This window comes from Chinchilla lanigera, unplaced genomic scaffold (assembly GCF_000276665.1).
Source record: "Chinchilla lanigera isolate Chin_1 unplaced genomic scaffold, ChiLan1.0 scaffold00060, whole genome shotgun sequence".
Taxonomy (NCBI): domain Eukaryota; kingdom Metazoa; phylum Chordata; class Mammalia; order Rodentia; family Chinchillidae; genus Chinchilla; species Chinchilla lanigera.
The window spans coordinates 2,787,642-2,812,674 of NW_004955461.1; the positions used below are offsets into that span (position 1 = coordinate 2,787,642).

General features: G+C 52.0%; 1 long non-coding RNA gene across 7 annotated transcripts in view; it reads left to right on the forward strand.

The window, feature by feature from the left end:
- The window catches only part of LOC102004680, a 232,304-nt gene that overhangs the window by 18,216 nt on the left and 189,055 nt on the right, over positions 1-25,033 (forward strand). The window contains exon 2 of one of the 7 annotated variants that reach the window (XR_001236575.1): positions 127-394. The exons of the other annotated variants lie outside the window; for them this stretch is intronic. This is a non-coding gene — a long non-coding RNA (uncharacterized LOC102004680). The remainder of the gene's footprint in view (positions 1-126; positions 395-25,033) is intronic. 7 annotated transcript variants of the gene reach the window in all.

A 25,033-nucleotide genomic window follows, 5' to 3' on the forward strand; every position in this document is an offset into this window, starting at 1 on the left:
TTTTTCCACTACTGGGAATCGAACCCACGACCTTGCACTTGCCAGGCAGGCGCTGTGCCACTGAGCTAAATCCCCAGCCCCCATATAGCAGTCTTGAGGGTTGATGGTGATTTACCCATTTTACAGATGGCACAACCGAAACTAACAGTGAAGCGAAGTCACTTCCTAAGATGAACAGCTGATCCACAGAGCTGATCAAAGGGCTGAAGCCAGTAACAACCTACCTTCGGGGCCTGTGCATCTTCACTGCTTTACTCTTCTGCCCAGAAGCCAGCTGCCCCTCCAGGGGGAGGATGGTGGCAATGCGGAAGAGCCCGGGGCACTGCAGAGGCTTGCTGCTGGTCCTTGCCTGCCTGGCCTCCAGGGCAGAGTGCAGTCTAGGGAGTTGCACAAGGTGAGTTGAAGCAGGGGCAATGGGGCTGGAAGGCAGAGTCCTTGTCCCTTTGTCCTCCTAGCACCGATCCTATCTGCTCCTATCTGGCAGCCCCAAGGAGCCACCATTCTTTCCACCCTCTGGCATGGAAGAGGGAGAAGGCTTCTCGGTCAGGGATGGGCATTTGGGGTTTAGAGCGCTTTGCATTTTATAGAGATGCATGAGGCAAGGTTGCTCCCTGGGGTTCTGCCCTGCGCCCTGTTCAGGCTGCTTGGGGATGAGCCTGAGTTTAAGTGGTAAGTGTGGGATCACGGTCAGACATCCACCCCACCCGCAGACCCAGTCCCTCTCAGGGACGGAGCACTTCCACGCCGATTGGGACTTTAATAGCAGTGAGGAATAGACGGCTAGCAGACTCATTCTGTTGACCCTAGTAGGTCCCAGGCCAAGGACAAGCACACGGACCTTCCCAGCCACTAAATTGATGGCTGTAGAGTGTCACACTCTTCCCCACATTGACAGGATGCTTTTATTGTTGGAGGAATAAATCATGCTTCTTAAGGAAGAGACCATTGCCCAGCTGTTGAGTGGTTTAGACTTCCAGATGTTCCCCTTCCTGGGAAGCAGAGGAGGGTGCATGATGGGATCTCTTTACTCACTGACACACAGGATGGTACAGGATGGTTCGTTAAATTTCAGTGATGAGTCTCCCACCCCCGGGGAGGTGTGGCCTGTCCCTATAGGAGGGAGGCAGGCAGGCATTTGCTAGGGTCCGTGGATGAGGAATCAGCAAGCAGCAGGTATGGACATGAGGGCCAGATTTACAGGTGAGAACTCAAGTCCTTCCCTGCTGGTCGTGTGACTTGGGGCCCGAGCACACGAGCCTTGGTCTCTGATCCTCTCAGCTGGGGGCTGGCTTCCAGGACTAGATGACTGGAGCACGTTGTTGGGCATTGTCTTTGTAGACCTCAGCCCTGACCATTACTGAAGCCGTGCTGAGCCAGAGCCGGCAGGGGAAGAAGACGTAGCGATCACGCCCACCCCTGCTTTAATGGGGTACTGAGGTCCAGAGAGGTCAGGGCCGGTTCTGGGTGTAGCTAGAACGTCACAGTCCAGCGTGGTAGCCGCCCACTCCAGGTGGCTGTTGAACACTTGAGATATGGAACCATCTGAATTGGAGGGCTGTTGTCCATGTAAAATACACACTGTAGTTTGAAGATGGTACGAAAAAGTCTATAAAATATCTTAAATTTAAAAAAAAACGATCACCTATTGAAATAAGATATAGACATTGTGGGTTAAATAACACATGCTAGTTAATATCAGTTGCACCTGTTTGTGTTTATTATTTTTTAATGTGGCTGCTACGAAAGTTAAGATTACAGATGTGGTTTTTACTATATTTCTACTGGGACTCCCAAGCCACATATGATACCAGTGGTGGGTTTCTGTGTTGTGCGGTGTACAACATGCATAACTGCACGTAGCAGACCTCTCAGATCCAGCTCAGACTATCTAGGTTTGAATTTCTGATTTACCATAATTAGCTGTGTGACATCAGTTCAATTGTTTCACTGAACTTCTGCTATTCTGCCTGTGAAGTATTCTAATAGTACCTACTCTGTGGACATGTGATGAAATTATGTGAAAGAACCCATTTAAAGTGTGTAAAGTACCGCCTCCCCTACCTTAAGAGCTCAGTGTGTCTTATAGTTGTAATGTTTACGAACCTGAGACACCTAAATGGAAAGAAGTGGTCTACAGGGAACCAGGGAGGGCGGAAGCAGAAAATCAATGCAGTGATTATTTGAGTGCAAATCAGGGTGTGTCCCGTGGAGGCGGGACTTGCTTGAACCCGAGGAGAGAAGTGCCCAGGTTGCTGGGGCAGACCACACAGTATTGGAAGGACATGCGGGGGGAGGTGGGCTGGCTCCTGCAGGGCTCGGAGGGGTGAGACCCTGGCTCAGTCTGGGTGCTGCAGGAGCCCAGTTTGCTGGAGCAGATTGCAGTGTGGCAAGTGGGAAAGGAGCCAGGTTCAGAGAGGCTGGCAGCAGGGCATGGGTTTTGCCTGGAAGCCCGTGGAGAGCCAAGAGGATTTTGAATGCACGGAGTGACAGGGTTGGGATTGTTGATCAACTCATGCTAACTGCTCTGGGGAGGCTGTGTAGTAGAGGCCAGGAGCCTTTGGCAAGAAGGGACAGAAGAGGCAGGAATATTGCTGCTAACGCTCATGTAGTTTCTGTGTTTTTGCTAAAGTTGTCTTTTTATTCAAAGTGATGTGTGTGCTAGGAGCCCACATTGGCAGTCCCTTCCCAGCTTGCCTGAGTAAGCGAGACGCTCGGAGTGGTGCGCACAAAAGACTGCTGTGTCTGGCAGGGCTGTGGGATCTGGTGCCAGGTGGCTGGGAAGCCTTGGGTGATGGCTGCTAGCCTGTCCCACTGACGGCTGACTGCATATGGACGCATCGCTTAACATATGGGGATGTGAAAGAGGGATATGAGCATTAAAGCAGGAAGCTCTGCTCCTAACATGCTTAAATTCTGGCCCTTATATTTCCCTTTCAAAAAGTAGCTTCTAATCAAAATAACAGATGCATGTGTAGAGGCAAAGCCTTTTGTGGAAAAACCAGCATCCTCAGGACGTTGCCTACCTGTCCTTATCCCTGTCCCTGGAGTGAATCACACAGAAGTCAGAGTCTGTAAATAATAGTCACATGCTGCTCCCTCTAGATTGACCTAGTCCTGAATCCCCAGAGTGTCCTGTGATTTGCTTGGTGAGACAGACAGGTCACCATACCTGACCTTGATGCTTCAGGCCCCCATCTTCTGGCATCTGCATTTCCACCTGGGCATGTTCTCTCCCACATCCCCAAGTGAGACTCTGTTCTCTCTCTGTAAGACGAACGCTACTCTGACAGATTGGTGAGCGGTGTGCACCCCGCAGGCCTCGCCCTGGCCTTGCCTGTGTGGCCATGCGCCTGGGCTGGTCATGCTCCTGACCTGTCCAACTCTCTGCTTGCTGCTGCCTGCACCTCCTCTGAACGTCTGGCTTTGTCCTAAGTGTACAGTACTCTTCTCCTGCTTCCTGAGGTTTTATTTTCTGAGTTTTCAATTCCTGTGGTCAACGGTGGTCCAAAATCTTAAACAAAATTTTGGAAATAAACGATGCATACATACTAAATTGTACTCTGTCCTGAAATATTGCTCTGTCCTCTCCATTCTCAAATAGGAATCGCCCCTTCATCCAGCACATGCACACTACTTGTGCTACCTTTCTGTTGTCGCTTAGCCATTGGAGTCAGCAATGTCCGTCAGGGTGCTCGTGCTCCAGTAACCCTCTGTTTACTTTCTAATGGCTCTGAAGTATAAGAGTAGTGAGGCTAGTAATTTGGATATGCCAGAAAGCAGCCAGCAAGTGCTTCCTCTAAGTGGGAAAGTGGAAATTTTCAACTTGAGAAAGTTCATACCAATGGTGAGCTTGCTAAAATCTTGATACAATATCATTGTTAATCTCACCTCTAATTTATAAATTAAACCTTGTCCTGGGTTTGAATGTATGTGTAGGTTTGGTGCTATTGAAGATTTCAGGCATCTGCAGAGATCTTGGAACGCATTCCCTGAGGAATACTCCGGCTGGTTTTGAACTCTGTCCATTAAGGTCCTCTGTCCCCTTTCTCAGGTCACTCCCTCGGGGCCTTTAGCTCCCTGCTCCACACTCTGCCTGCTGAATGCCTATCTGGCCCAGTGTAGACAGATCCCAGGACTCGCTCTCTCTGTTCTTCTGGGCTGGAGCCACTTCTGACTGGATTACCCATCAGTCTCTTTCTAGGTTCCTGTTCTGATTGGACAGGATTCTGAATTTATTTGGAGCAAAATCTGAAAACGACAAGGCAGGCTAAGTACGTTCTTTGGCTGATCTCGTGTTATGCCTGTTTTTCATTTAGTCCAGGGCATGGGTCGTATCTTACCAAGTAATGCTTATATTTATGAAGATATGTATTTTTGGTAGGAAATGTGGAGATTGCTGAGGGTATAAGGAAGGAAATGATGTGAATGCATCTTGCTGCATGTTCCTTCTTTTCTTTGCATATTTCTTCTAAATTTAAAATCCTGTTATGCTGAGAGTTTTATTGACTTGTTCTCCTAATGTAACCTGCGCATTTGCTAGGGAGTACAGAGCAAGCTTGCAAGTGTTGTGAATGCAGCATGTTGTTTAGTATGGTATTACAGTGAAAGTCCCGCCTGTTTCCAGTTTTTGCCTGCAGTATTGGTTATTAAGAATGTTTCTTTTTTCCTGGGCTGGGGATTTAGCTCAGCGGCAAAGCACCTGCCTGGCAAGCGCAAGGTTGTGAGTTCGGTTCCTGGTACCGGAGAAAAACCAAAAAAAAAAAAAAAAGAATGTTTCTTTTTTCCTTTTGTAATAATGCTGACGTGTGTGTGTGCGTGCGCGCGCGCACACACACACACACACACACACAAGCCTAGGTTCATCTTTCAGATCTCTTAAATTTCTGCCACTGGAGTTACCAGGTCGGAGCTTCTCACATTTCTGAGGCTCTCGAAGCATATGGTTTGGTTGTGCCACATTATGTGACAAGATGATATTAAACTTCTTCCTCCATGGAGTTGCTTTCTTGCGAAGCAGAGCTTGAGACCAGGGGTACTGGACCTCGCTGAGGGGCAGAGCATGACCCTTCTGTGTTTGTCTCTCTCTAGCTGTCGTTTTGGGTTTAGGGGGCAGTTTCTGGCCAGAGGGTTGCTGTGGATGAGTGAGAAGAGTCCTGTCCTGAGTCTGGAGGCCAGTTCCAGAGGGTCTGTCTTACCCAGGGGCACTTTGGAGAGCCGCTCAGTGGCCATTGGCCAGGTTTGCTCATGGGTTAGAAGAGCAGGTGGCAGTGCCCTGCTGGGGTGGTTGGAGTGAAGTGAGATCATGTGACTGAATGCTGAGCGGGACACGATCGAACTCCATCTCAGGATGTGAGAGGGGAAGTCAGAAGCAGAACCGGAGGACTTAGGTTTGCCCCTGCTGCCTTTTCTAGCCAAGTGCTTGGGTTTTCAGCTTCCTGTCTTTGATGCAATACCTGAGACAGTCAATTTAGAAAGAGAAAAGATTTATTTTGGCTTGCAGGTTGAGCCCATGGTCGGTTGGCCCTGTGGCTTTAGGGCCTGTGGCGAGGCAGCAGGTGCTGGTGGGGAGCATGTAGTGGAGCAGAATTGCTAACTTTATGGTGGCCAGGAAGCTAAAGAAAGTGGGGGAGAGGGACTGATGTCCCACTGTCCTCTTCCAGGGCACAGCTGCAACTACCGGAAACCTCCCTCTGCTCTCATCCCCTCAAGGCTTTCACCTCTTTTGGAGCCGCCTTGCTGAGAGCCAGGCCCCTAATATGAGGCCCTTAGGGACGTTCTGCACCCGGCCTCTGCCACAGTCCCTCAGCCTTGAGGGGTGCCAATGCTCGCTGCTCTTCCTCTGCTGTGCGCCTGCATGCAAAAAGGACGAGCAGGAGGGATATGCACCAGAACTCTGTTTACCCATTTCTTACCAGGTGTGTCACCACCTGACCTTAGTTTTGCTTGCTGTAAAATGGGACCAGTAAGAGCTCCTGATTCCCCAGGTACTGAACAAGGAGGCACCCGGCAGTTGCTTGGCCCGATGCCTGGTCCCGGAGAGCTATCCATGCAGGTCAGCCACTGTGTGGGCCCCAGCAGCCTCAGTGATTCACCCGTGCTGAGTTCTCCCAGCCTGCATACGAGCTTCTCAAGCTGCTTGCTTCTGGCTTTGCTGGGTCGGTTTCTCTTCTGGAAGCTTTGAAGTCTGAGGGGACCCATCCAACTTGTCGTTCAGCGGATGACAGAGTGAGGCTCCAGATGGTGAGTGACTGTTTCGGAATTTAACTGCTGTCGTTTGTGAGGAGCAGAGGGACAGCCTTGCGCATGCTCATGTACACGCAGCCTAGCTCTGCAAGGGTGCAGAAAGACCTTGGTGTCAGTGGTTGCTGCTGACCCCCGTGGTCCTTTGAGGCCAGGAAGGAAGCTTCATCTACTGTGGGACTTGGCATGCTCTTGGGAACTCTTGCTGTGTATGTCTTTTATTGCTTCAGTTTATAAGAAACAAATTCTTAAACATGGGCTGGGTAGCAGAAGATCTTTGAGTTTCATTCTGCTTCTGAGTGTAAAGTTACCCTAAGAGAATTTAACAGCTGTCCACCTGAGCCCGTGTGCCCTGACTCCCAGGCTTGGCTTATGTGAGCTGCTGCCTGTGCTTTGCTGGCCTCTCAGTGTCCCCAGTGTCCTAGACACCCACCTTGGGAAGCTGACCGCCCTGTGGTGCCACCGCTCTGGGGTAGCCTGACCTAGGGCCCGGAGGCTGCAGGCCTCGCCCCGCCCTTGGCCCTGGCTGCCAGGCAGCTCTGTACAGAAGGACTCATCTGTGCAGCCCTTCCCTGTCCTCCTGTGAACCCGAGTCTGCGCCAGCCCTCTCAGGGGCGCCCGCCTGCCTGTCAGGGTTGAGCTGCTCCCCGAGGCCTGTGCCCGCATGGAGCTAGCAGCTCTCTGGGTGTCTCTCGCCCCTCTTTTCTGGCACAGAGCCTGATCCCTGCTTCACTCCCCGTCCAAGGCTCTGGGGTAATTAGAGTTGAGTCCTACAGGAGCATACTGCTGGATGTCTCTGCGTGGACAGGGGTAGAGGGCCTTGAAAGGCTGTCATCCCCACCCTAGCCCCTTAGCCTTTGATCTTCATCCTGGCGTGAAGCTCGTCCCAGCCCCATTGTCGCATCTGCTGAGCCAAGCTGTCAGCCCCATTATTGCTCTTTGGAGGCTGCACAGTTCAATAGAGGCCATTTTTTCTGCCCACTGGCCAATTCAGGAACCATAAAAGTGTTTATGGGCCCCGTTTTGTTTCTGCGTTCAGAGGGTAAGAGCCGTACGGACCCTAGGGAAGGTGGGCGTGGGTGTGTCTCCTCTCTCTCCTGGGGTCCTGCTTTGTCCAGCCACAGGTCCTTGTGCATTCTGCAGCCAGCTCACATGGCCTGTCACTCTCAAAGCGGACCTCAGGCTAAGGGCTTCTTGCTGTTTATCTAGTTCCTCTTGTGCAGGAGGGAAGCTGAGGCCAGGGTGGCTGTGACACCCCTGAGGGACGGGCTGTGGGCGAGGTTTCTCTGAAGATAAAATAACCATGACAACAATAACAGTACTCATCCACTGCAGAGGCTGCCAGCCCCAAAGTGTAGGTTTTTTTGCTTCTCACAGGGACCCGGAGAGAGCGTGGCGCTGGTCCTTGCTCCTTTGCAGTGGCCAGACCCTGTGGTGTTCATATTTCTCCTTGGCCAGAGATGTGTTTTAAATTTAAGTGATAAAGCAAACAAGTCTTGTTTTCATTAAAGCTGTAGAAAACTTGTGTGAAACCTCTCCACAGGGGTTTTGGGAGCCAAGATAGGTCAAGTTTCCTTTCAGACTCGGGGACGGAGGGGCGCTAGGGCCGTCCCTGCACAGAGGGTGAACGCTGCTTTCATCCCCAGCACGCTTGGGCTCAGCGAGAGGCAGCCCCGTGTCCTCCCAGACAGCCTCCGCCCGCGCATGGGCTGCTGTGGCCAATTCGTCTTTGCTCGAAATGGAAAGCTGACAAGACTGGCAATTTTTCCTTGTTAAGAATAATTACACAGCAGATGCCATTCCAAGTTCCACGCCTCAATCAGTGAAAGATTTTTGGATCTTTTGCCTAGAATGACTGTTCAGAAGGTAAGTAAGCTTGTTAGCATCGGACCAAAGGTAATGACAGTGATATAGCCCAGGGACTACAAAGTACTCTGATGAGGGGAAAAAAAAAAAAAAAAAACTATTGCATATAATAAAATCTTTAGTATATATTTATACAAGTAAATATATATACAGAAGTGTTCATTACAACTGCAGATTGAAGCCCTTATTGCCTGTAAGTTTCTCCCCCGGGTGATTGGTGGCCTTCTCTTCTCTCCCTGGTAACCAGAGCTTCCTGGAAACCCTTTGTGACTGAAGAACTGCCAGAGGCCTTTTAAACAGGCGGGGCTTCAGGTGTTGCTTCTCAGGCCTCCTTTTTCTCTCTGTTCTATAAAGGAGAGTAGCTGCTCAGCCAACCTGGAAAATTCACTTTTTGGAGTTGGATGGGGCTTGGATCTCAGCTCTGCCACTTCCTAGCTTTGTGAATCCGAGCAAGGGACATCTCTCTGACGCCTCGTTCCCCATCTGTAAAGTGAGAACACGAATTCAGGCTGCTGAGCTGGGACAAGGACTAGAGACTGTTGCTAGGATGTTGGCTTCTGAGGGCTGCCACCGCGAACTGCTGCCAATTGGGTATCTTTCAGTCATGGACATTTATTCTCTCACAGTTCCGGGAGCTGGAAGTCCAAATTCAGGGTGTCACGAGGGCCATGCTCCATCTGAAGGCTCTTCCTTGGGCTCTTCTTGCTGCTGGTGGCCCCTGGCATTCTCTGGCTGTCCTTCTGTTGTAGCTGCATCGTTCCACTTTCTGTTTCTGTCATCCGTGGCCTCCTCCCTGGGTGTGTGGGTGGCGCTTCCACTCCTCTTCTCATAGGGACACCAGCATTGGACTTGGGACCCACCTGTGTTGTAACTAAATACATCTACCAAGACCCTGCTTCCAAATATGGCCACCTCCTGAGGTCTGGTTAGACATGGATTTGGGGGAGACGTTGTTCAACCCAGTATAGGCACCTAGCAGCTTCCTGCAGGTAACATCTTAGCAAGTGACAGTGTTTGATGTCTTGGTGACAGTTGCTTACCAGAGATGTAGAAAGACATCTCTCAAATGAGAGGGGAACAAAGCTGACTGTTGAAGGGACACAGGGAAGGCGGGATGCCGGCAGTGTGGTAAAGGTGGCATTTGGAGCTGAGATGGGCCCAGGATGCAGCTTGCTCAGGGGCGGGTGGGACTGAGTGGGGAGACCGTATTGCTTTCTTATAGGAGAGTGTGATAGTGGCCTGGCCTGGTGACACCAGGCTAGTGGGGAGAAGCTAGAGAACTCCACATTTGTTTGAAAAGTAGTGCCAGCAAGAGTTGCTCATGAATTGGATTTGAAGGTGAGGAAGAAGGTGAATCAGAGATGACATCGAAGGTTTGGCTTCAGCAGCTGGGCCGATGCTGGTGTCCTGAGTGGAGGTGGGAAGTCGGGTGCCCGTCTTGAGAGTACAGAGCTCTGCTGAGACATGCTGAGTGCTAGATGCCCAGGAGCTGCCCTCCACAGATGTCACGGAGCAGTGGCAAAGCCAGTCTGGGACTTGGCACCGTCGTGGTGAATGAAGACTGATTTGGAAGACAGCAGCAGAGAAGTGGAATCTGAGTCCCCTCAGTGAGTGGCTGCGGGCCGTGGGTGTGGAGGGCAGTGGAGGGTCAAGCAGAGCGCAGCGGGAAGGGTGCAAGCGAGGTAAGGAAAGCAGGGCCAGTGCAGGGGCCGAAGCTGAGGGAAGAAAATCCTTCAGAAAAAACTTCACTTGCCGTGTGGCTTCAAGCTTGGCGAGGAAAACACCCAGAGCCTGTTGCTGGGCTTGGTGCCTGGGAGATGGTTGTTAACCTTGGCACGGTCGTCTTCTGGCAGCAGTGCGGAGGAAGTGACAGCGATGGGGGGCTGCCCCCGAGTTTTGCTGTCTTACCCAGGCAAATCAGTTCCCGAGCAGACTCCCTCAGGGCTGATCTCATCAATAGTACTGGCTTTAGCTATCAACTCACTGGAGTCCCAAAGGCGGTGTCTTTGCAAACAGGCTGGGCAGATACGGATCCCATTTCACAGATGAGAAAAGTGCAATTTAGAGTGGTCATGTTATCTTCTGAGACTGTTTCCCAGAAGTCAGGCTAATGAGTCAGAGGCCTCGATTTGGATACCAACCCTAGTGCTTTGTGTGGTTCTTTATTTTTTGATTTTCCTAATTAGATTGCGAGCATCTCTGTGTGCCCAAGGCAGAGATAATATAGGCACACCGCATTTGTCACTGCGGACGTAACTGGTTGACCTTTCTTTTCTTTGAGCCTTGACTCAGCTGCAGTTTCTAGCACAGCATCCTGGATCACCCGTCAGCCGGCTGATATGCAAGGCTTTGCCCGCTGATGCGCTTGGTGTCGTGCTCCACAGGGTGCCTGGGACGTGCGTGGTAGGGGCGCAGCGATTTGGAATGGTTGCGTGAATAAGCCCTCTGGGGAAGGCAGTGCACAAGGTCTTTGTCACTAGAGGGGATCAGGAAGAGGCTGAGTATACAATTTGAAAAAAGAGGTTGAATCCACACACATCAGGTGAGGTGAGCAGAATGCAGATATTCCATAAAATATCCAGGTCTGATGCTGTTGCAGTCCAGGGGTTATTCGGTGAGCAGTGGTGTCTGCTGTTATCCTGGAACAAAAGAACAAACCCAGCTGAGCAGAACCTGCCGCTGCTCTCTGTCTGTAGAAGCTGGAGGTGGACTACTATGGCCGGCCTCTGCCTGCCTTCCTTCTCCTTCCTTCCTTCCTTATTTCCTTCCTTCCCCTCCCTCCCTCCCTCCTTCCCTCCCTCCCTCCCTCTCTTCTTTCCACACTGGGGATTGAACCTAGGCCCTTTGCACTGAGCTACCTCTCCAGCCCTTTATTTTGAGAAAGGGTCTCATTAAATTGCTAAGTTGCTCAGGCTAGGCTCAAACTTGTGATAGTCCTGCTTCAGCCTCCCACAGTGCTGGGATTACAGGTACATTCAGCTATGCCTGGCCTCTCTCTGGGTCACTTTAGGCCTTGGGTGTGGCATGTGCTGGGACCTGTGAGAACAAGTCCGCCCTGGGGTGAATTGATTCTTACAGCCTTTGCACATGAAATCCTGGCTCTGTTACCTGCTGGCTTTGTATCAGCCCTTGGGCCCTACTGAGCCCAAGGGAACAGATGGGGCAGCACACCCAAGGGTCCCTGAGAGATTTGGCCAGGTTCCTCGGGGCAGTTTTATCCAGTGAGCTATAATCTTCCCCGCCTCCCAGCAGTCCTGCCCTGGGGACACTGAGGCCTGGTCCACATTCCTCGTGTGGAATTTGGATGTAGCTGAGGACTGTGGCCATACTTGTAGAAGTTGCCCCGCCCTCTGCTGTCCCCTGCAGGCCTCAGATGGGATAATGTCACGTTATCTACTTCCTCCTCCTCTTCCTCTTTCTCCTCATTTTCCTCCGCCTCCTTCTCCTCCTCTTTCTCCTCCTCCTCTTCCTCTTCCTCTTCCTCTTCCTCTTCCTCCTCTTCTTTCTCCTCCCCTTCTTTTTCTTTCCCTTCTCTGCCCTGTTTTTTTTGGCAGTGCTGAGGATGGAACCCAGAGCCTCAAGCCAGGGCTAGGCAGGTGCTCTACTGTGGAGCTGCACCCCAGCCCCAGCTCCCTTTCTGTCCGCCCAGTCCCCACCCCGCATCTTTCTTAGCCTGGCCTGGAGGTAGGGAGTAAGCTAGTGGAAGTTGACCCTGAGGAAAAACCTTTCGAGAATCCATTTTGTGGCTTGCAGCATCTTGGCTACAGGGGTTTGGCTTTGCCTGGCCCCAGACAGAGGTGAAGCCAGTCCCTGGGCACACAGCTGTGCACCAGCTGTGTCATCAGCTGTGCCGGCAGAGAGCTGCAACGTTCCTGGGTACAGCATCGCCTGAAAGGCTGGCTCCGTGTCCTAAGTCACCCAACAAGCTCCCAGGGGATCCTGCAGTGGAGGGCCTCGCACCGTGGCGTGCGCTGTTCTAGTCCACCTGTACCCACTGTCCCCTCCTCTCTGCCTCCACTCTGCTCGCGTCTCAGTGCCCCCCCGTAACGTCTTTCACCTGTGCTTCTGCGGTAGCCGTTTATTACCTGTTCTACACGAATTAGCTGTCAGAGTCGTCACAGTCTGCGAAAAGCCCTGGTGCAGCCTTCCTGCAGTTCCAGCCCTGATCTCTGGGACTTGTCTGCTTCCCAGCTTCATCCAGCTGCGCCTGTTCCTGCTGCCCAGCTCCTGGGCCCATCAGTTCCCTAGAGCACTGCACTGTGTACCACAGGACCTTTGCACTTGATGTTCCTTCTTCCCGGAACACTTCCCCACTCCTTGGAAAGTTGAGCGTTCCTTCTCCTGACCTCAGATCACCCCCTCTCACAGCCCATCCCTCAGCCTCTGTTGTTCTGTCCCTGGTTGCCATGGGTTTCCACTGGCATCAACCACAGTGTGTAAAAAAATACTTTTGCCTCTTATTTTGATGAGATGCTTCACTGGAGGGCAGAAGCTATGCCTCTGTCCTTGTTCTCTGTGTAGACCAGCACTTAGTAGGGGTCAGTAGATACTCTTTTGGGGTAGGGGTTGAGACAGGATCTCATTATGTAGCTCAGGCTGGCCTTGAACCTACAGTGATGCTTCTGCCTCAGCCTCCGGAGTGCTGGGATCACAAGCGTGTGCCACCACAGCCGGCTTGAGTGGGTGTTCTTGGACGAGTGGAACATGGGTGCCTTTGTGAATGTGGACTGCTGAGGGTCAGGTGAGGGTTGACTTCAGCTGTGGGAGAAAGTGGAGTGTCCCTGTTTGAGCTGCTCAGGGATAGACAGACCCAAGGGGCGGAGGTAATGGTGACAGCACTGGCTGCTGCTGATGAGAGGGTAAGGATGTCCTGAGGGCCTGCGCTGCGACACAGGCTCATTTTATGGGCTTTAAATCACTTAACTGCCTGTGTCCCTCCATTGCCCGAGGAGATGACAGGACAGAGACAGCACGAGCTGCCCAGGGCGTGAGTAGGCCTGTGTCCCCGCAGCCCCATTGCTGGGGACTGGTCTGTGTGTCCCCTCTGTCCCAAGCTTGCATGTGTGCCCGACTCCTCCAATTGGATGAGCAGTGGACCTGGAAGTGCTGCTTACACAGCCTGCGCCGGCCTGTCCCGCGCCGAGAGTGTGGCCTCTTGCTGTGGGCCAAAGCCAGGCCACTGGAGGTTGAGCTGTCAGTGGGCAAATGTAGTCAAAGTCTTGTTCTGTTTCACTACTAACAAGTGCCTGGCTGCTCCCTCCCAGCCAGGTCACCTTGGGGCCCACAGAGAGGCCGCAGATGCACGGGGGACAGGGATGCGGGGGTCTCGGGCTGGGATCACCTTCCCCTCACTCCAAGCATACCAGCATCAGCTTACAACCGTTGTTTATATAAAATTAATTAATTTGTTGCTCTTTTGATTGTCCTAGGGATTGAACTGAGCTGCATCCGCAGCCACGTATTTTTTATTTCTGAGACACTCTTGCCAAGTTGCTAAGTTGCCAGGCTGGGGTGGAACTTCCCATCCTCCCACCTCAGCTTCCCAGAGTGCTAGAATTAAGGGTTGCAGACCCGTGACACCAGGCCTGGAAACTTCCAGCCTTTAAAGGGGGTAAAATCAGGGGTGGCTTCAGCTATTGCCACTGACATTTTATCATTTATCATTTCGCATTATTTTGAATACCAAAAATTAAATGGAAGTTTAGAAACTTTTAATGTATTCATGAGCCTTTGATTTTGGAAAATTGCTCTAGAATTGTGAGGATGTGTGTGTGAGTGTGTGTGTGTGTGCACACCTGTATGTGTGCACGCTCTGAGGACACAACCCAGGGTCTCACACACACTGAGCACGGCTCTACCATTGTGCTACACCTCCAGCCCTGGAAGTGAACTTCTTGAGAAACTCCCTTGACTTACTGTTTTGAGGAAGATGTGGATGACGTTGGTGTGCATTGTCCCCGCAGCATCTGCTTTCCATGTCAGTTATTTCGTCTTATTAGAGAGAAAAGTGAAAACTATCAACTGAGCCCCTCCTGCAAGCCGGGGGAGTGCTGGCACCTTTACTCCTGTTAATCTCCTGTGGAATAATTCTGTGAAGCCGGGAGGGTGAGTTTTTTTAGCGGGTAGGAGGTGGAAGGGACTGAGCCCAAGGCCTTCATGCTGAGCTACATCCCTAGTCTTTATTTTTTTATTTTATTTTTAGACAGGGTCTCTCTAAGTTGCTGTGTTAACCAGGCTGGCCTCAAGCTGGCAGTTCCCGTTTCAGCCTCCCTGAGTGCTGGGAGTCCGGGCGTGTACCGTCATGCCAGGCTCCAGGGCCAGGGTCTTCTACAGGTGAGGAAACTGGCCCAGGGGAGAAACTTGTTCCTGCTCGTTGCCAGGACTCGGGCCCTGTCCCGTAGGGTTCGTGACCTTTGTGCCTCAGATGTGACCGACTGTGTGCTGCGTTCCTTGGTTTCTTCTGTGCAGAACTGTGCCTATGGGATATGGTTCTAAGGAGTGACTGTGTGTGGATTGAAAATGCGTGCGTCCACGCAAGGCGCAAGTCCTGTCGCTGTCTTTCCTGAGCCCTTGTCTGGGGGCGTGTGGATGCCGACAGCCTGTGCGCGTGCGCAGATGTGCTGGGAATGTGTGGTGGGAGGTGCTGCGCTTGCAGGACTGTTGAGGAATTAAAGTGATGGACCTGTGTAAAACTGCATGCACGCTGGAAGGCACGGCCCGGCTCTAGTGGGAATAGGAATACTGGCTCCTCTTTCCTGTGTGCCGTTGCACATGCTGCAGAATTTCTGCCCATTGACTCGTTTTGTTCTCATAATGTAAATCCACTTTACAGATGAAGTTGCTGTAGCATAGAGAGCTTGATTCTCTCTGTCCGAGTGACCCTGTTCATAGAAGCAGAGCTGGGGGCAGCACAGCCAGAGGTTGCAAGAAGACCCTGCCAGGGCTGAAGTGTGGAGTGAGCCAGCCACTGCCTGGAGAAGGGACCCCCAAATTCCTGCGCTGGTCTCATCATCTGGGTCTTGCCCATGGGCAGCCAGTGTACAGGGCCTGAAGAAGCCCACAGGGGTCCACTTTTGGGGCCCCGAGCAGATGGGTAAGGGGCAAGAGCAACAGCTGGAGGATGACCCAGAGTGTGAGGAGGGCTGTCTGCCGCCAGGTGGCCGCATCTCTATGGTAAGTGTGGGCAGAGACACTCTCTCCTCCCTTAGGGTGAGTCTTGGGTCCCCCAAATTGACCGGGGGAGGAAAAGGCCATTTCACCCAGCTGCCCTGGCTGAACCACCTGCCTGCGCTCCAGGCCTCTTCCTGCCTGATGGCAGGAGAGAGAAAGGAGCCCTGTGCTCCCAGAGAGGGTGTTACGGCTTGGTGTCCAGAGCGCCTCCTGCAGTCGTGTTTGAGTTGCAGCATTTCAGTCTCTGTCCAGTGGGAACTCAGGCTGCTCCCAGTGAGCGGTGGATCCTGTATGGATGGCTCTGAAGGGCTACTTCTTGGCAGGACCAGGCCAGCCACGGGGACACCGCTGCCCTTGTAGCTCTGCTGCTGCAGGGTGGGATACACAGCCCTCTCTTATCTACTTGGGTTCTCCAGGGCCGTGGCACTCTATGGCATTGCCCACCCTAGAGGCCAGGCCAGCTCTGCCAGCTGATGAGCTGGGCCTGTTTCTTCTCAGGGCAAATAGCGCCTGAGTCCCTTTTGGGGAGCTGGTTCTCGTAGAGTGAGTGATGATGGCCACGGGCTCCCATGGCGCCCAGTTCTGCTGCTGGGCTGAGCCCTGATCACCCAAAGCCCCTGGGCAGTGGCCCTCTCAGCTTTGCAGGCCCTGAGCTTGTCTGGGGCTGGCTGGGGCTGGCTGGGGCTGGGTGCGGTACTTAATCTCCAAGTCTCAGTCTCCACCCTCCAGGTGGGGACAGTACACAGTCAGTCTCTGACTTAAGGATCATTGCACATACGATTTTTAAAATTTGCAGTGGAGAGAAAGTGGTACCCATGTCATTATAAGCAGTATCTGAATTTAAATTTTCTTTTTCAGTACTGGGAGTTGAACCCAGGGCCTCTGTATTAGCTGCATCTGCAAGTCCTTTTGAAATTTTTTGTTTTGAGACACGGTCTTGATCAGTCACTAAGCTGCTCAGACTGGGCTGGAACTTTGATCCTCCTACCTCAGCCTCCCAGAGTGCTGGGGTCACAGGCATGTGCCCTCTTACCTGGCCCAAATAGTAACTTTTTGATCTTTTCGAAACTAGCGATATGTGGGTTGGTCCTCGATTCTGGGCAGTGGAGGGAAGCGCTGAGTTTGCTAAGTACTGATGTTCTATAGGGTTCAGATTGAATGCATTTGACTTTCAATAGTTTTCTCCTTACAGGGGGTTTGTCCAGATGTAGCCTTCTGTTAAGCTAAGGAGCTTCTGTACATCCCAGTGCCGACGCAGGGGAGGTGAGAAGTGCCCAGCACATGGCACCTGCTCAGTGAACTCCCTTTCAGCTCAGGGTCAGATCTTCCTGTGTTTGTCCTAGGAGGGAAGGGAAGGGAGGTGGATATTTCCAGGTCCGCATAGACAGCAGGAGGCCAAATGAGCTCCATGACCAAGGAGAGGTCCGTAGTGGAGCCCAGGTTTTGGCCCCAGACCTTGGTTAATTCTCACACAGCACAGTTTCAGACACCATCGCCTGGCCCAGGAGACACACACTTGCACTTTTCATTTGTAAGGCGTGTTAAGAGAAGAACAATGTAAAACATTGTTAAGAGAAGCCCCTCTCCTTCTGGAGCATGCCGCTCAGCTGTGCTCTGTGAAGCTGGTTCGGCCCAAGATGGGGGTCTTGATGTTCTTCCTGGTTTCCTGAGAGTTCCTGATCTCAACTCTGGACGCAGGACCACAGTTCTTAAAAGGCTCGCATGCACTGTTAGTTACTTAGCTGAATTCAGCTGTGTGCCTGCGAGGATAGACAGCTGCTACTGGCTAAGGCTTCCTGACTGCAGCCTCATAATGGGCCTGGAGTAACACGTGAAGCTGGGGACCAGCTGGGGCCACTGTTATTTGAGCTCATGGTTGTGCCTGCTATACATACAGCCTGTTCCCCTCCTCTGCTTTGTGAGCTCAGCTCTCGTCTCATGCTGCAAGACCGTCTTGCAGTCTTTCAGTCCTTAGCTTAATGATACAACTGCCTCTGCCTCTTCCAGGAGGTCCTCTCTGACTCCCAGACCACAGAAAAGGCTACAGAGCCCTATTCCAGCTGTAAACAGGGCCCATTTCATTGCCGTGCATCGGAATCTCTGTTTTTGTTGTTTTGTTTGCTCTTTGAGACTGAATTTCACTTTGTAGTCCAGGCTATGCTGGAATTTACTGTGTAACCTAGGCTGACCTCAAAGTTGTCGCTATCATCCTGCCTCAGCCTCTTGAGGGCTGGGATTATACACACCCACCGCCATGCGTGGCCTGAACCTCTGTCTTACCCACCAGGCTTAATTCCTCAAAGACAAACCTGTGTGGTATGCATGGCACCATGTAGGGCAGTGCCTGGAACCTAGCAGGTGCTCTGGACAGGGTTACCCAAATGATGTGACCTGTGGTGTAGATGACACATCAGCTATGCAGATGAGCTGCCAGGGACCTCTCTCTCTGTAGAGAAGTCTTAGCAGACTTGAGCTTCTTGTAAGAGAGGGTATTCTGTCTTCCCTTCCACAGCCTCAAGGCCTGCTGAGGACTTTTGTGTGATACAGGTTTCCAAAGTGGACATCTCTCCCCTCTGGGTGTTTTCTCTGTGGAGAAACTCTAGAAGGCTCCTCTCCATCTCATCAGCCTGCACTTTGGTCTCTGCTACTGCCGGCCATCACTGTCTGATGCCAGCTTGTTCGGGACACCATAGGTCAACTCTGTTGGGCGCTCGTTCTCTGCTGCTGGTCCTTGTTGGCCGCTGGTCTCTGGAGCTGTTCAGTGTTAAGAACTCTGAGTGTTTATTTGTCTTTCTTTGGAAACTGACCATTCTGTCCACACTGCTCAGGATAAAAATCCCAAATAGATTTATAGGACTTTTGGAGCTCATGCTAACCAGGAAATAAATTGGGAATAGGTTTATAGGAGCCCTTCTGAAGCACAGGGGACCAGCATACAAAAGGGAGACCTCCTAGACTAAAACAGGAAGTGCTGCTTAGGTACCACAGGCCTGTTTCAGTGAGGGAGAGGGTAGAAATCAAAGAATGTCCTGGAAGCCTTGTTGTGCCTTTCAGGTATGCAGACAGGGGGCCCGTCCTGATCTCAGCCCATCCAAGGTGCCCTCGCTGTTCTTCAGAAAGGCAGTCATGTCTTCAAAGTGGTAGGTGAGGAGGGAGTGTCCTGCTGCCTGTCTAGATGCTCTCGTGTTGGAGTGGGAAGTGGTTGTTTCATAGCCAGGCAGATACTGCTAGCTAGCCAGGAAGAACACCAAAGCAGACAGTCCCGGTCCATTAGGGGCAAGGGGCAACAAAGGGAACCAAGGGGAAGGGCCGCATTGGCCATGGGCCAAGCCGTACCCTCTCCAGCCGCATGGGGGAAAATGAGTCAGGTGTCTCTCCTCTGTCTCAGAAATGTCATGAAACCTAAAGAATGGAGTGAGGTGGACCCAGCTCTTCAGCTTGGCATTGCACTGGCCTTGGTCTCCTTCCTCTGCCCCCACCCTCCTCCACCTGGGGCCTCAGTGATCCCACCTGGTAGACCTGAAGCCTTCCTTCCGCACCTAGCTCAGCCCAACTTGCCTGTCAGGCCTCTCCTGGCTCTTGCCCTGCATCGCTGCCTGCCGGGGTGTTCTCCTGGGCCCGGGGCCCGTGTCACCTGTGTCCAGCTCACCCCACCTCTCACAGAGCCCGATGGCCACGGGGCTGTGAGACACATCCCTTGACCGTGAAGAGGGAAGGGACTGAAACTCTGCTCTTCTCTGGAGGTGACACACTGTGTCCACAGAGCCGGGGAAGGGGCCCCTGCTGGGGGTACAAGTCGCCCCTTGCGAAGCTGCATGGCATTCTTGATCCAAAGGACACCAATGCTTGGCCCTTTGACCAAGCAAATCTCATGTGGGGACATTAGGTTCTTTTCCCCTACAGGTACGTGCAGGTAGTGGTGCGAAGTGAACAGTGGCTGAGGTAATTCACGGTGGCTCGAGACGGGCAGCATTGCACACATCTGCGCTGGAGGTGGGCTTAGTACACGATGTCCCATTGCACAGCCCAGGAGATGCAGGGAGGAGGGAGGGAGGGCTGCACGCACAGGCCCCGGCAGCCCTTGGCGTGTGTGGTTGAAACCAAAAGCAGAGAGCAACGGTGTGCTGTCTTTGGTGTGCTTGTGAACGTGATGTAGAAATTCGCATCTGCCCAAAGTCCAGCCACGAAGAGCCAACACAAGTAGCATCCTGTGTGTCGGGGTGGCCGGCACTTTTTATTATGTCATCCCAAGGGTGCCCACAATCCACAAAACTTAAACATACCCCTGCAGAGCATCGTTACAAAGTAGCTGGCCAGCATGCCTCAAAGTTGGCAAGGACCAGCACTTCGGGTGACCGCCCCCGAGGGCTCTACCACAGGCCGTGGAGGCTGCTGTCCTGGGTGGGCAGGGGATGTTGGCACAGGCCAGCAAAAGACAATGCCAGTGCCGTGTGGAGAGGGCCTCTTGGGTGCTGTTGGAGCACAGCCTAGGGAGGAGTGAAGTCTTTGCCCAGGATGGGGCCGTGGGCCACGATCAGATCCTTGGGGGTCTGGGGTGTGGTGCAGAGTGCCAACCCCGATTGGTGAGGTGGCTGCTGATAGCCCGGCAGAGCTGTGGCTCAGGAGATGTCTGAGTGGTCATTTAGTGACAAGGGCCAAGGACAAGGGCAGGAGTTGGAGAGCAAGGAGGCAGCAGTTAATGGACTGGGGACCTTGAATGAGTTTAGCCTGGCAGAGCCAAGCCAGAGCTACAGCCACACTGGATTTGGTTCTTCTCCTTGGACATCTGAAGGCCCTTTTCTTCTCAGTGTCTCTGTCATGGGACCTGGGCCCGACTCTTGGGAAACTTGTAGGGCCCTGTTAGCCCTCATCAGTTGCACTTTCAAAGGCTGTGTCTTCGAGGGAAGAGGGCTGGAGGGACAAGCAGGGATGTTTCCCTGCGTGTGTGAGAATGTACTGTGTGCCCGTGTGCCTGGGTGGGTGCACGCCTGTGCTTGTGAGAACGAAGCAGTGCCTGTGATGTGGATCCGAGGGCAGAGATGGAGTGCTGTTCTCTGCCCCCTCCCGAGACCCTGGTTTGCTAAGGAGGTGATGGGGAGTAGTACTTTGGCTTAGGAAAGGAACCTTTATTTTGCAAAAAATTTTGATTTCTGTATCTTCCTGGATACGTTGGAAACTTGCTTGAAAATGTGGGTGGTATCCAGGCATCTGCTGTAGTAGTTCCTGTGCTTTTGGTTGTGATGTCACTGTCCCTGGTTCAGGGACCCTAAAAAAGATGAGTAATAAACACAGCTGATGTGTGTGTGGATTACAGAGCCCTGTGGTTTGGATACTAATACACAGCATTAGCAAGGACCTGTGGAAAGCCAGTTTTGTAGATATTAAGAACAAGTAGCTTAATCTCGGTAAATGCACAGCAATAGTCAAAGAACATAGTGTCTTTGGATGGCGTTAAACAGTGTAAGAGTAAAATGTACATTTTTGTCCTTTGATCTCTTGTATGGACTCATTGGTGGATAAGTGCAGAAATGATCAGCCATTCTGGCTTTGTCTTAAATTAAGACAATGATGTTACCAACAAATTTGTAAGCATTTTGTACTAGAGGAGGACTGGGAGAGGAATTGAAACTGAACCAAAAACCAGGGGTGAGGAATGGTGTCAATTTTAAATATACGCCTGCAGGCGAGGTGGCTGCGGGCGAACAGGGTGAGCAGGACGCTAGCTTGTTTGCCGCACACCCTCCTGTGAGCACCGCCCGGGTGGGCATGTGCGGGGCCAGTGCCCCTTGCGAATGGTTTTCCCCTTGCTCTGGGGTGCACTGTGTGTGTGTGGTAAGAGCAAGAACTGGGATTAGATAATCCTGTGTTTCTGATCCAAACTCGTCCTGAGCTGGGCAACTAGGTTTCGTTATCCCTGTGGCCCTCATCCTGCACTGGTGAGGACCTTGCATGCTTTTGGTGAGAATTAGGTGAGAAACTGTAGGAAAGCTTGGTATCTTAAGTGTGGCCCTCCCAACGATCCCACTCCAAGGGCACAGCTCAGAGTGCAGCCAGGGCTCACTGGACAGCAGTGGGATCTTTCGCCTCCAGCCTCTTGGGAAGGTGCAGTTGGACCAGCAGTCAGGAGTCCCAGTGTCCGGGTTTGATCCTGGAATGGAGGCTTGGCCACTCCCAGCAGTAGTGAGGCGGCGACCCAGGCTCTTCCTGGCTCTTGCGCTCTGTCTCCTGTCCTTCTGCAGCCGGCTGCACTGGACGAGCCCTGCTGGCCTGAAGTTCTCCCGATGGAGCAGTGAGCAGTCTCCTGGGCAGGGGTTCCTTTCTGGGTCTCCGAGGGCTTGTAGCCGAGCCAGCACTTGCGAGGATGTGCTAGGATGGTATTAGCTGTGGACCGACCATCTGTGATTCTGGGGACTCAGAGGTTAGTCTTGGTTTCTGTTACAGAATTTCTGGGGCTCAGGCACAGTGGTGATTGTGGTGATGAATTGTGTTTACTGTGTGTGGGATTCCAACCTGTGCAGGAACACCGCATGCGCAGCAGCTTCTGAGGCAGCTCCTGCAGCCCAGAACCACACAGTGCTAACTCTGTCTTCAGGTGACAGGGCCATGAGCCAGGGCCCTGTCAGAGGGATACTTGGGCCTTTGGTGTGCTGGGTGACTGTCCCTACATGAGTAAGGTTGGGACACTGGACGTGTCTAAACCCTGGCTGGACTATTGCTTCCTTGCTTGGAAGCCTTGGGGCAGAGAGGCCCCTGCTGGGCTTGAGTCCTGCTGTGTGATCTGTGTGATTTGGGGAAGATATCAACCTTTCTTATCTGCAAAGCAGCAAATCAGAAGAGTATCTGTTTCCCAGGCATGAGATTTTAAGTGAGTTAGCGTACATGAAGCGCATGGGACAATTCTTGGCCCCCCAGCAGTGCTGAGCAGAAGGGGCAGGAGCGGGCTGGGCAGACCTCATGGACAGCGAGGAGGGGCCTTAAGCCAGCTCGGTTTACGGAGCCCCAAGGAGCTTGGAGGGCTTGGCATCTCTTAGACATCCTGATGGTGGCCTGGAAGGGAAGGGAGTTTCCTGAGGACCCTCCTGTGTGTCCCATCTGCCTCTGAGGCATCTGACATGGTGCCCAGCTGACGCAGACATGCCACTCAGTAAGCAGTGACTTTGGCTGGCATAACAGTTGCTTAGGAACGAGTAAGTTCCTGCTCACAATGTCCAGATTTCAGATCAGGAAGAGCTGCTGGTTATCGAGCATCTTTTCCCTGCCCTGCAGTTCTAGATAGGGGGAGAGTGGGTCTCCCAGGCCCTGGGTCCAGATGAGGCAGGGGCGGGTAGACCTTCCCAGAGAACTTGTGCTAAGCAGTAGAAGGGACAGGTGGCCTCAGGAAGGTGGGGAGTGATGCAGGATCCCAGGAAGGCTGCCCAGAAGAGGTGGACCACAGGCTTCTGGAGTTTTAGAGAAGAAAGGACAGGAGGGCTCTGATGGCTGAGCAGCTATGCCAGATGTTGGCAGCTGGGCCCAGGAGTCTGAGCATTCTGCAGGGGCATCCTTGACACTAGTGCATGCGGAAGGCTGACGGGGAGAGAAGATCAGACGGAAGGAGGAAGGGAGGGGAGGTGGGGGCACAGTGCTGCTTCCGTCTCTGGCGTCACACAGTAATTTGCACCTGGGTGGCCCCCTCCCTCCCTCCCTCTCTTTGTCTTTGCCTCTCCTCTTTCTTTCTTTCATACCTGACATGATTACTACTTTCATGCAGGGTACTTGGTGCATGTATGTGACACATCCAGTTCTTTTCCTCCCGACTTCACCCTCTGTGCACCCCTTGGTCCCCTTCCCATTTGTAGAAGTTCTGCCTCCTTGTTTTATCTGCCTTTCATTTTGTTCTTTATTTGTAATTTGGGTTTTATTTATTTACTTTGTTGCTGTTGTTTTTCAGACAAGATCTTGCTTTGTAGTTTAGACTGACCTTGAACTCACTATGTAGCCCTGGCTGTCCTTGAGCTCACAGTGATCCTCCAAATGTTGGGGCTATAGACATGCACCACTGCACTGGGTCTTTTTTTTTTTTTTTAATAAGAGAAATACTGCACAGTATTTCTCATAATGTTCAGTGAAATACGTCAAACACATGAGCTTAAATACTACAGTAGTTAAGTATTTAATACTATTTAAATACTATAGTACTAAATACTACAGTATTTGAGCTCATGTGTCTGACTTAATACACTGAACATTATGGTCTCAAGCTGCATCTGTTTGCCTACAAATAAGTCAAATTTATCCTTCATTGGTAGTTTTCTGTTTTGTTTTTGTTTGTTTGTTTTTTGCCTTTATGAGACAGGGTCTCACTGTGCAATTCAGGCTGGCCTTGAGTTCACTTTGTAGCCCAGGCTGGTCTCAAACTCACAACGATCCTTCTGCCTCAGCCTCCCAAGAGCTGGGATTACAGGTGTGCGCCACCACGCCCACCAGATTTATCCTTCTTTGTGGCATAGCAATCCTCCACTGCGTATAAACAGCACATTTTCTGTGTTCATTCGTCTGTTGATGGACATACAGGCTGCCCTCAAGATTGAGATATTATGAATTGTGCCGTGATAAATGTGGGTATGCAGGTATCCTTGCAGTGTGATGCTTTGGGAAAGTTCCTAGTAGGGAAATAACTGGGTAGAATGGAATTTCTACTGTTAGTGTTTTGTAGATCTCTGTACTGATCTTAAAAGTGGTTGCACTGGCTTGTGCCCCCTACCATGTAGAAGCATTTGTCCCATGGTTCCCCTCCCCTCCCTTCCACCCCAGCCGTGGCAGCATTTGTTCTTCTATGTCTTGATCACAGCCATTCTTCTGGAATAAAATGGAATCTCAGTGTTATCTTAATTTGCATTTCTCTGGTGACCAGCGATGCTGAGCATTTCTTTCATGTATCTATTGGCGATTTGTACTTCTTCAGAGAAATGTCTGTTCATTTCAGTTGCCTGATTTTCAGTTGGGTCTCTTCTTTTAAGGGTCTAATTCTTTTGAGTTCTTTACACATTCCAGGTATGAGCCCTCTGTCTGAGGCATAGTTGGCACACTTGTTTCCCATCCTGTAGGTTGTCTCTTCACTCTGTAGTGGTTTCTTTTGCTGTGCAGAAGCTTTCTGACTTGACATGATTGTATCTGTTGTCAATGTAATTTCATGTGCAATTGGGATTTTGTTCAGAAAGTCCTTGCCTGTGCCTATAATTTCAACAGTTTTAACTGATTTATCTTCTGCCCTTTTCTATTCTGTGCTTCTCTTCCTGGCTTCTCTCTTTCAGCCTCAAAGTCAGCAGCCGGAGCCGGGCCAGTGGCTGCAGGCACTGGGCCATTTCCTGCCCTGAGGGGCCACCCACCCAGCTCCATGCGCTGCCATCCTTGCCCTCTGCCAGCATGACCTCACCCTGGTCCGGGAAGTGGCTCCAGCTCCTATTTCCCGCCTGTGTACCCTGGCACAGCAACAGATCAGTGACGTGGTGCTGCTGGGATGCCAGGCCAGACAGTCACCAGCAGTGGGCACAGGGGGCCGAGTGGGGGCATTTCTCGTAGCTGAGTCAAGCTGCCCGCCTGGCACGAGACCTCCCCCCACTTCTGGAGGCAGCTCAGGGATGCTGTGCCTGCCTGGCCCTGTGCTGCTGAGTCATCATTCCCGCTGGGTCTGAGTCACCAACAGCTCGGTCCTCCAGGACAAACCCTTTGTGGGGCAGCGCTGGGCGCTTCTGCTTCTCAAAGCCCTGAACGGGGT